An 11,421-nucleotide genomic window follows, 5' to 3' on the forward strand; every position below is an offset into this window, starting at 1 on the left:
CTTGCTGCGGTAGCTGAACCCCTTTATCCTCTGCATGACCTGTCATTGCCACAGTAAATAGATGAAACCCACTAGCATGAGTAGGAGTTGTTTGAGCCCTGATGTGCCTACTCATTCATGCTTGTTTGTCATGCCTGCTACTGCTTAGAGTTGTGTCAGGTCTGATTCATCGGGGATGAATCAGAGGCGTGTGAACATGTCCCAATGTGTGTGAGCTAAGTGTGTGAACACAATTTGGTAAAGGTAGCGGTGAGAGGCCATGTAGGAGTACATGGTGGGTTGTCTCATTGCAGCCGTCCTCATGAACTGAGTTCTGTGTTTGTGATCCATGACCAGCTACTACCACACATTGGAATGCTTAAGTGCCCCTCTCGACTTATTAATCAACATGATCTCTGTCCAGGAGTTGCAACTAGTTTCTGGTGTTTGTAGGTAGTGTTAGTAGTCTACCAAGTGGCACCCGGTACAGGTGGGCTTGGGACAGACTAGGCACAGTGGCCCGGTGTACCAAGTGGCACCCGGTTGGTGGGCTTGGGAACCCTGCACACATCGTTTGGGGCCGTAAGCGACACCCCGGCCGGATCTCCTTGCGGATGGAACCCGAATAGGCGATAAACCTGGACTAGAGACTTGTTCGGTTAGTCAGGTCGTGGCCGACTCCCTCGCCCGGCTTCCGCTTGAAGGTTGCCGAGGTACATGATGTGTACAGGGCGATAAGTGGCGAAAGCGTGTCTGAAGAAGTACACCCCTGCAGGGTTAACATCATCTATTCGAATAGCCGGATTCCTCGGATATGGAAACTTGGACCCCTTGTACAGTTCATAGACAAGTGAAAGTGGATACTCTAAAACACGCAAGATAAGCGTGAGTGCTATGGATGGCGTTCTCATAGGGAGACGGGAGCGGATCCATAGTGGTGTATTGATATGGTGAATATGTGGACTCGTGTGCGCCACCTCAAAAGAGTTACATTGCAGTCGTAGTTCAGGTTAGCCACCGAGTCAAAGCTGGCTTGCTGCAGTTAAACCCCACCATCCCTTTGTTGATAATGATGCATATGTAGATAGATCTGATGTAAGTCTTGCTGGGTACATTTGTACTCACGTTTGCCTATTTTATGTTTTGCAGAGAGACTTCAGTCTCGCTAGTAGTACCGTGTGGACTTCGACGTTTAGCTTGTTACCTCAGCTACGATCTTGTGCCCTCGGCAGGATCTGGTAGATAGTCAGGCTTCTCAGCCTTTTTCATTTATAGTTGTCTGTACTCAGACATGTTAAGCTTCCGCTTGTGCTTTGACTTGTATGCTCTGATTGCTGGGTCATGAGACCCATGTTTGTAATATCTCGCCCCTCGGGGCCTATTGAATAATTACTTGAGTTGTAGAGTCATGTTGTGATGCCATGTTGTATCTGCACATATCGAGCATATTGTGTGTATGTTGTTGAAATGCTTGGTATGTGTGGGATCTGACTATCTAGTTGTTTATCCTTAGTAGCCTCTCTTACCGGGAAATGTCTCCTAGTGTTTCCACTGAGCCATGGTAGCTTGCTACTTCTCCGGAACACTTAGGCTGGCCGGCATGTGTCCTTCTTCGTTCCTGTGTCTGTCCCTTCGGGGAAATGTCACGCGATGAATACCGGAGTCCTGTTAGCCCGCTACAGCCCGGTTCACCGGAGTCCTGCTAGCCCAGTGCTACAGCCTGGATTTACTCGCTGATGACCGACACGTTCGATGTTGGGTCATGGATGCATGTCCCTGTAAGTTTGTGCCACTTTGGGTTTACGACTAGCCATGTCAGCCCGGGCTCCTTACCATATGGATGCTAGCGACACTATCATATACGTGTGCCAAAAGACGCAAACGATCCCGGGCAAAGGTAAGGCGACACCCGTGGGAATACCGTGCGTGAGGCCGCAAAGTGATATGGGGTGTTACATGCTAGATCGATGTGGCATTGAGTCGGGGTCCTGACAAGTATTCACTCGGATGAGTTGTAATAAAAGTACTTCTGTAGTTTATTTATCAAAGACAAGAGCTTTATAATTTTCCCAGTAATTATTATTACTTTTGTCCACATAAAGCAATCCCCCAGTGGGTGGCTTGGTTGCGAATCTGATTTGCCTAAGTCTGTAAAAAATCCTAACCGAGTGGTGAGCCAGCCTCCCACTCGAAGGCTTAGCTGCGAAATCCGTTTCGCCTAAGTTAAACAAAATCCTACCGAGTGGTAAGCCAGCCTTCCACTCGAAGGCTTAGCTGCGAAATCCGTTTCGCCTAAGTTAAACAAAATCCTACCGATTGGTAAGCCATCCTTCCACTCGGAGGCTTAGCTGCAGTCCAAGTACTCGCCTAAGTTAAACAAAATCCTACCGAGTGGTAAGCCAGCCTTCCACTCGAAGGCTTAGCCGCGAAATCCGTTTTCCCTAAGTTAAACAAAATCCTACCGAGTGGTAAGCCAGCCTTCCACTCGGAGGCTTAGCTGAAGTCCAAGTACTCGCCTAAGTTAAACAAAATCCTACCGAGTGGTAAGCCAGCCTTCCATTCGGAGGCTTAGCTGCAGCATTGCGCTCGCCTAAGTTCACATACAACGTGCTCTCTGCAAGGAAGACGAGGAGCAGGTCGACTACTACCCTCTCCTTCCGAACTACACCACAAATACAACATACGCTCTGCAAGGAGGACAAGGTGCAGGTCAACTGCTACCCTCTCCTTCTGAGCTACGCCACAAATACAACGTGCGCTCTGCAAGGAGGATGAGACGCAGGTCGACTGCTACCCTCTCCTTTCGAGCTATGCCACAAATACAACATACGCTCTGCAAGGAGGACGAGGTGCAGGTCGACTGCTACCTCCTTCTCCAGAGGTACGCCTTGAAAATCCTACCGAGTGGAGAGCAAACCTCCCACTCGGAGGCTTAGCTGCAGCCCAGTGCTCGCCTAAGTTTTTGAAAATCCTACCGAGTGGAGAGCAAACCTCCCACTCGGAGGCTTAGCTGCAGCCCAGTGCTCGCCTAAGTTTTTGAAAATCCTACCGAGTGGAGAGCAAACCTCCCACTCGGGGGCTTAGCTGCAGCCCAGTGCTCGCCTGAGTTTATGAAAATCCTACCGAGTGGAGAGCAAACCTCCCACTCGGGGGCTTAGCTGCAGCCCAGTGCTCGCCTGAGTTTTTGAAAATCCTACCGAGTGGAGAGCAGACCTCTCACTCGGAGGCTTAGCTGCAGCCCAGTGCTCGCCTAAGTTTTTGAAAATCCTACCGAGTGGAGAGCAGACCTCCCACTCGGGGGCTTAGCTGCAGCCCAGTGCTCGCCTAAGTGTATTGGGGAACAAGTCGATTGCAATGAGCGCCTCGCTTTAGCCTGCAAAAGACACCTCAAACCAAATGCAAACATATTCAACGTCGAATCCAAGTTCTGATAACACCTAACGGAATCGAAAATGCTCAGGCGCTAAGCCTGTTAAGGTTTGTCGGTTACAAAACTCACTCGGCATACCGAGGCAAATTTAAAGTACCAAGCTCAGAAGTTTTTTACCCCTCCTGTGGAGGGCTGGAAGGTGCAACAAACTCATCCAGGTCGATTCCATCTGCAATCCGAGTGGCAGCGGCGATGAAGGTCTGCATGAAAGATCGGAAATCATGCTTCTTGGTGTTAGCCACCCTAAGGGCCGCCAGCTTGTCCTCCCGTGCATCCTTGCAGTGAACGCGGACCAGAGACAGGGCAACATCCGTGCCACACCTGGCAGAAGACTTCTTCCACTCCTGCACTCGACTTGGGACCTCGTTCAGTCGAGTCATCAGAGACTCGAGGTCGTTCTGGAGCGTCTCTCTTGGCCAGAGTGTTGTGTTGATGTGAGAAGTTGTGACCTTCAGCCTTGCGAGATAGTCGACGACAGCAGCAACGCGAGATTCAAGCCGGAGCACGTTCATGGCGATTTCATCTTTCACAGAAGAGTTGATGGGATCCAGGTTTATTTCCAGTCGACCAGTCTCCTCTTCAAAGTTCTGGCAAAATTCTGCAAGCACAACCACCGAGTCAAGACAACAGTCGGATGGAAAGATCACAGTTAAAATGTCTGTTTGATACAAAAGATTACCTTCAAGCATGAGGAATAGTTTCTTGGCGAGTCCACCCAGATAAGCCTCCATATCGTTCTTCTTTCCCACCAACTCACTAGCCTTGTCATTCAGGGTAATCTTATCACTTTGCAGTCGACTGACCTCCTTGTTGGCAGCATCAAGAGAAGCTTTCAGATTGGTGTTTTCTTCTTCAAGCTTTGTGACTAAAGCGAGCTTCTCATCTGCGATCTTGGTCTTCTCTAAAGCCGCTTTCTGCATCTCAGCCAAGTCAAGGTCTTTCTTCTTCAGGGCATCCCTCACTTTGTCTGCAAAGTTACTGTGAGATCAGATTCTGAAACAAACGAGAGGCAAAGGCAGTCGTCGAGGGCCTCACCAAACATACCTTTAGCTTCCTCCTTCGCCTTCGTTAAGTTCTCTTGGGCCAGTTTCAGATCAAGCTCGAGCTGGATGTGTTTGTTCTCCAACTCAGTATAACGAGCCGCAAGGTCGCAGGATTTCTACGAAGAACCAATCGACAGATGTCAAAGACAATTCACTTCCGAGTGGCTAAGGAAAAATCATAGCGTTTCTAAGACTATGGCCAAATGCAAACATTTAACCATAGTCTCGGGGACTACACCCAGTGGGTGCACTCAGCGTGCCCCACTAGTTTTACCAGTTAGAGTCGACCAGTCGACCAACGAAAAAAACGGGAGGTGTTCTTCAGACTATAGTCGACTGCCAGCAGTCAACCACAGTCTCGGGGACTACACCCAGTGGGTGCACTCAGCGTGCCCCCACCGGTCTATGAATCCATTCGACCTAGTCGAGTAAGGAAGAAACTTAAGACATAAAGACTATGGTTTACTGCCAGCAGTCCACCATAGCCTTGGGGACTACACCCAGTGGGTGCACTCAGCGTGCCCCCACTAACCCGGAATTTCAATCGACACACCCAGTGGGTGTAGGACATACTCTAGGAATTTCAGAAAGAAGGGTTTTCAGATATCATATCCTAACAGAACAGGCGGTGACCAACTGACCTGAACATTACTCTGAAGAGCTGAACTGGCATCATAGGCTGCCTGGCTGGCTTCTCGGATTGCCTTCACTTGCTCCATCATGACCCCCGCTTGGCGTATTGCTTCTTTAGCAGCACTAGCTTGGTCTTCTGGGACGTGGTGGGTTGAGAAAAGCGAGGGTTGAGCAGCACTCGACGATGAAGGACGAGCACTCATCAACGGCACCGCAAAGGATACGGTAGGCCGAGTGACGTTGCCTCCCTCCACGACCAATGTCTCGGGTGCTGGCACGTCCTGAGTCGCCTTGCCATCAAACGCTTTCCTGTTCCTTCTCTGCCTCAGTGGTTCCTCGTCGTCGTCGTCGGGAAGGTCGATAACAACGTCAGATGAAGCTGCAGAAAAAGAATCAAAATTAGAGACAAGAAGTCAATCGACTGAAGACGGAACTACAAGAGTCATACCAGGTTTCTAAGTAACAGCATCCTCCATCTCCTGATCTTCATCCCTGACCGAGGTATCAGAAGTAGCAGCACTGCAGTTCCAGAAGTCAGTCGATTAGCTCATGAGTCGACCAAGAATAAGTTCATGTGGAACAGGCAAACTCAAGTTACCATTACCCTGAGATAGTGGGGATCACCATCTTCATCTTCGGCAAGACCTTCGCTGACTTCGACGGCGCCACTTGAGATTGCTTCGGAGCTTTCTCAGTCGGCACCGGAGAAGTAGTCCGAGGGCGCTTGGTCGACTGCGTGACGGTTGCGACCCCCTTACCACGCTCGGCCGCGGGATCATGGACAAGCTTCGAGCGTCTTTCCGAGCGAGGAGGTACAACTTCCTCCTCCTCCTCCTCTTTCTCCTCACCAGAGTCATCACCCTCATCATCGTCATCAGCATCCGAATCCCACTCCTCCGGGCTTTCGCCCCCACTTCCTTCCTCCTCCTCAGTTGGCGTTTGCGCTCCATTGGGCATCGAGTATAACTCAGTGGTGGCCTGTCAGACAACAAAACAAAACAAAAGTCAGTCGACCAATTCGCAGCGAAGCAGAATGAATAAAACAAGATTACAATTGGAGATAAGCGGCCGTACCGTGTCCAGTGTGTAGGTATTGTCGAGTGGTGGGATCCTCCTAGCCCCTCGAGGGTTGTCCTTATTCCCTGTGATGGCGGTCACCCACCTCTCCCGTGTGGCGTCATTGACCACTTCTGGATGGACCCGAGTGGTGTCTTTGGTACCACAGTACAGCCACATCGGATGGCCTCAGTACTGAAGCGGTTGGATGCGCCGTCTAAGGAAGACCTCCAGAAGATCCATACCCGTCACTCCGTCCCGAACGAGCTGGACTACGCGCTCCATCAACATTTTTACCTGGGCTTTCTCCTCAGGAAGCACCTTCATAGAAGAGGGTTTGTCCACTCGGTCCATGGAGAACGGAGGGAGACCAGTCGACTGCCCCGGCATCGACTCGTCTTGGCAGTAGAACCAGGTCGACTACCACCCTCTGACCGACTCAGGAAGGGTCATGGCCGGGAAAGTACTCTTACTCCTCATCTGAATCCCAAGACCCTCGCACATATGGATAACCTTAGTCCTCTCATCATCCGGACTCGCCTTTTTCACCGTCCGTGAGCGACAGGTGAATATGTGCTTAAAGAGACCCCAGTGTGGTCGACAACCCAGGAAGTTCTCGCACATGGACACGAAAGCAGCAAGATAGGCAATGAAATTGGGAGTGAAATGGTGGAGTTGCGCCCCAAAGAAGTTCAGAAACCCTCGGAAGAAAACACTCGGCGGCAGAGAGAATCCACGATCTACATGAGTGGCTAGGAGAACGCACTCACCCTCCTGCGGCTGCGGTTGCCACTCGGTCCCCGGAAGCCTTGTTGACCCATGGGAGATCAGACCTTCGTTGGCCAGGTCATTGAGATCCGCCTCGGTGATGGTCGAGCGGATCCAATCCCCTTGGACCCAACCTTGCGGCAGACGGGACCTTGACGAAGATCCGCCCCGACTGGACGCTCTTCCCTTTGCTTTCCCCGTCGCCGTCGCCTTCTTCGCGCGCTCCAAGGCCGCCGTCTTCTCCTTCACCATTGTCGCCGGCGAAGCACACGAGGAGTGGATAGGCGGAGGCGAGAGCAGGCACAGCGGGCGGAGGCGAAGAGGGAAGAGAGGGGAATGAGAAGGCACTGTTCAAAAACCCTCGCCCGGCGCTTTATATAAAGACGCTTCCGAGTGACTGACAAGTAGGCCCGGGCAGTCCTGTCACATCCCAAAATAGTCGCGCACGCATGATACGTGGTGAAAAAGGTGGCGCGGAAATCGAGGCGTCCATGCTTTATCCCATCCGAGTACCGCGGTCCGTCCCGCTTCGTGCGCTTCCCAAAATTCGGATCCCACAAAATCCGCTAACGGCAGATCAATCTGTCAGACGGTAGATTTCCTGCGATCCGTCGCTCGTAAGTTCACTAAGTTCAAAGGTTCACTCGACAGAAGAAAGGAATGGATCAAGGCGACTGAAAGAAAGGTTGCTGCCATCATTACAAAAGATTATTGATCCAAGATGAGACATGTTCAGAACACAAAAACTGGTCGGAAAGATTATCAACTCCCTCCTCACTCAAACCTCGATCCATTCGGGGGCTAATGATGAAGTCATGTACCTAGGGTAAGGTCACGGGCCTGTCCAAAGTACCCTCCCCAAGGACATCTTCAGAAGAAGCTACCTTCCAGTCGACCAAGAGGGATTCCACTCGACGGACTCGAAGGCACTCGACGATGAAGACTCACTCGACCACCAAGAGACCAAGAGCCACTCTGCATCCAAACGGTCTGTAATTAAGTAGTCTTTATAGTCATGATGACACTTTATGTAAGGCGTTACCAGTAAGGCCTATCTTTATGTACTTTAAACCCTGCATAACTGAGGGCCGGAGGGGTCGGGCAGGCACTATATAAGCGACCCCCCTCCTCGGTGTAAAGGGTTCGCACCCCTGTAGCTCATACGCACATAATCCAGTCGACCGCCTCCGGGCTTCGAGACGTACGGCTGTTACTTCCTCCGAGAAGGGCCTGAACTCGTAAATCCCTTGTGTATACAACTACTCCATAGCTAGGATCTTGCCTCTCCATACCTACCCCCCATCCTACTGTCAGACTTAGAACCACGACATCCTGAGAACGAGATATGTGCAACTCCTATCAGGATTTGTCGGCACATTCGGGCAGCTTTGCTGGTCTTGTTTTACCATTGTCGAAATGTCTTGTAAACCGGGATTCCGAGACTGATCGGGTCTTCCTGGGAGAAGGAATATCCTTCGTTGACCGTGAGAGCTTGTGATGGGCTAAGTTGGGACACCCCTGCAGGGTATGAACTTTCGAGAGCCGTCCCCGCGGTTATGTGGCAGATGGGAATTTGTTAATATCCGGTTGTAGAGAACTTGACACTTGACTTAATTAAAATGCATCAACCGTGTGTGTAGCCGTGATGGTCTCTTTTCGGCGGAGTCCCGGAAGTGAACACGGTTTTTGGGTTATGTATGAACGTAAGTAGTTTCAGGATCACTTCTTGATCACTTCTAGCTTCTCGACCGTTCCGTTAGCTCCTCTTCTCGCTCTTGTTTTCGTAAGTTAGCCACCATACTTTGCTTAGCCGCTGCTGCAACCTCACCACTTTACCCCTTCCTTACCCATTAAGCTTTGCTAGTCTTGATACCCATGGTAATGGGATTGCTGAGTCCTCGTGGCTCACAGATTACTACAACAACAGTTGCAGGTGCCAATGATACCAGTGTAGGTGATGTAATCGAGCTCATATGGGAGCTCAACGAAGATCTTGGTCGTTGGTATGTTTTGTTTCATGTTGATCAGTAGTGGAGCCCAGTTGGGACGATCGGGGATCTAGCAGTTGGGTTATCTTCTTTTCTTTTGGCTTCGTCCGTAGTCGGTCTGTGTGTGTACTCTGAATGATGTATGATTTATTTAAGTACTTGTGTGAAGTGGCGATTGTAAGCCAACTCTCTTTATCCCATTCTTGTTCATTACATGGGATTGTTTGAAGATGACCCTTCTTGCGACAAAACCTACAATGCGGTTATGCCTCTGAGTCGTGCCTCGACACGTGAGAGATATAGCCGCATCGTGGCGTTATAGGGGGGATATGCAAATAAGTAGGCGGTAGTCTAGGTTGAAAATTTCTGTAATAATGTTGGGCGATTTGATGGCATGGAGAGCATGGATCACCTATAGTATTAGGTGCGGAGAGTTATTCCAGTTCCAGGTTAAAAATATGAATAATTTGAAGCTACAACATCAATTCTTTTAAGTTGGCAACTAGCTTTTCCCTTTATCAAAGTGTACATGCTTGCTGTGAGAAGAAGAGGACCCATAATAGGATTCAGGTCTTGATTTTGCTCCTCTCGTATGCCTCTTATGACATGCATACAATGAAGCTGGGTGTACAAACTAAGTTGTACTTTTTTTTGAAACGCCTCCCAACTTGGGAGCCAGATTTTATTACTTATCATAACGGAACAAGGTTCATAATATACAAAATAAAAAGGAAAAAAAACAAGTTCAGACATAAGCCACTACAGATCAACACCCACTGAAGTAGTTCAAAGGGACTGGTGCCCAGAACATGTGCCAAAAGCGGCTACAACCTGAAGCAAGACCCAAAGGGATCATAAAGTATTGACATGAAAGACCCAGGACTAAGACATGATCTTTTTCCGCATCATTCTTTTAGACGATCATCTTCCTGGGCGACTACTCCCCATTATCATCATCACCATCATGCACCACCTCCGTGAAGTAGTACTTTCAGGATAGTATATGACACTCTCATATTTATCTAGCATACTATTAAAGCCCTGTTCGGTTCAAAGGGAGGAAACCATATGTTGGGAGGAAATGATGGGAAAGGAAAGGAAACAAGGTGTCAAACACATGGATACATAGACCATGTAGGAACAACGGCACATGTGTTCGGAATGCAGGAAAATGAAGTACGTGAATCTAGATAAGTTGGTCCCACGTGATGACTTTTTCTACGTAAAAAATGCTAACATGCCGGTTGAGTTCAGGTTAATGGGTCCCAGCATGCACAGATCCATCTTAATGTGAACTTCATGTGGATCCCAACGTGTGTAGTTGAGGGGCTCTGCCTCGGGCCAACACACAAAAATGAGCTGGGAGTGGATGCATGGTTTTCCTCAAAAGTACAGGCCCAGAAAAACTCTCCAAAGGATTGAAAAACATACCCGTGTCCCGAACGCAGCTACAGTAAAAAAACCCGTGGGAAACGATTCCTTTGAAGTTTCCTTCTCTTTTCCGGTGAAGCGAATAGGCCCTAAGTGCAGAGGACCTACGGTAATTAGTGCAATCACCTGCACTTTGCTGCTGAGTTTTCTCCTTGTCGGCTTATTTTGCCTGTTGTTATCTGATTATGTTGAACTTAGTTTGATCTAAGTGAAAGTGAAACCGACTAAGCAAGCTTTTTGCGAAATATGTAATTTCGATCGAATACCTGCTCTCACAAAAATTGTAGCAGAAATATTGTGAGAAAAGGACACGAAATTTAACTATCGTCTTCCGTAGCAGTTTCAATCATCTTAGTCTCAGGGCCATGTTGTTAGCTCTAATCTTGATTTGTATCTGCATACTTAGTTTGTTTTTTGTCATGCATGTGACTTAGATGGCCTAGGGAGTGATAGGCAGGTGAAGGTTCACTTTGAGTCGTAGAAAGGCGAGATGCCGAACTGGTCGTGCGACGCGGCCGGTGTGCAAGGTGTGATGCCATGGGGCTGTGCGATGCAGCAACTTCGTGTGAAGCGACATGGTACGAGGGAAGTGCAGCGTGACAACCTGTGTGAAAGAGCCCTGGAGCCAACATCTACACATGCGTGATCCGAGTGAACAGGTTGAGTCAGTTTGCATGCATGTGAGTTTGTTAGCTGCATGTAGTGTGCATTTGAGGCCAAGTCATGGCTCCTGGAGAGATTCCAGGATTAAGATAAGGTCAGTTAGTACATGGTTACTGCATGGAGAGTTTAGTGGAGTAGTGGGTCTAGGTATTGGCGTGAGTTTTGCACGGCAAGAGTGCCAGCCCCTGCTGTATAAATGTGTTGCTTTGAGTAATCAAAAGAAGAGGCCGTGAGGGCACAAGTGGCAAGATGTAGCACTAGTGTTCACCAAGGAGCAGACCCTCTTGGCAAAGCAGCGGCTGTCTTCTCTTTGGTGTATGCGTGTGTGTGTGTGTGTGGAGTTTCACCATGACCGTGTAGTGTGTGTTCTTGAGAGAGACAAAGAGAGATGGAGATTGAGTTGTGAGAGGCAGCTCAGGAGGAAGAAGAA

This window comes from Triticum aestivum, chromosome 7B (assembly GCF_018294505.1).
Source record: "Triticum aestivum cultivar Chinese Spring chromosome 7B, IWGSC CS RefSeq v2.1, whole genome shotgun sequence".
Classification (NCBI taxonomy): domain Eukaryota; kingdom Viridiplantae; phylum Streptophyta; class Magnoliopsida; order Poales; family Poaceae; genus Triticum; species Triticum aestivum.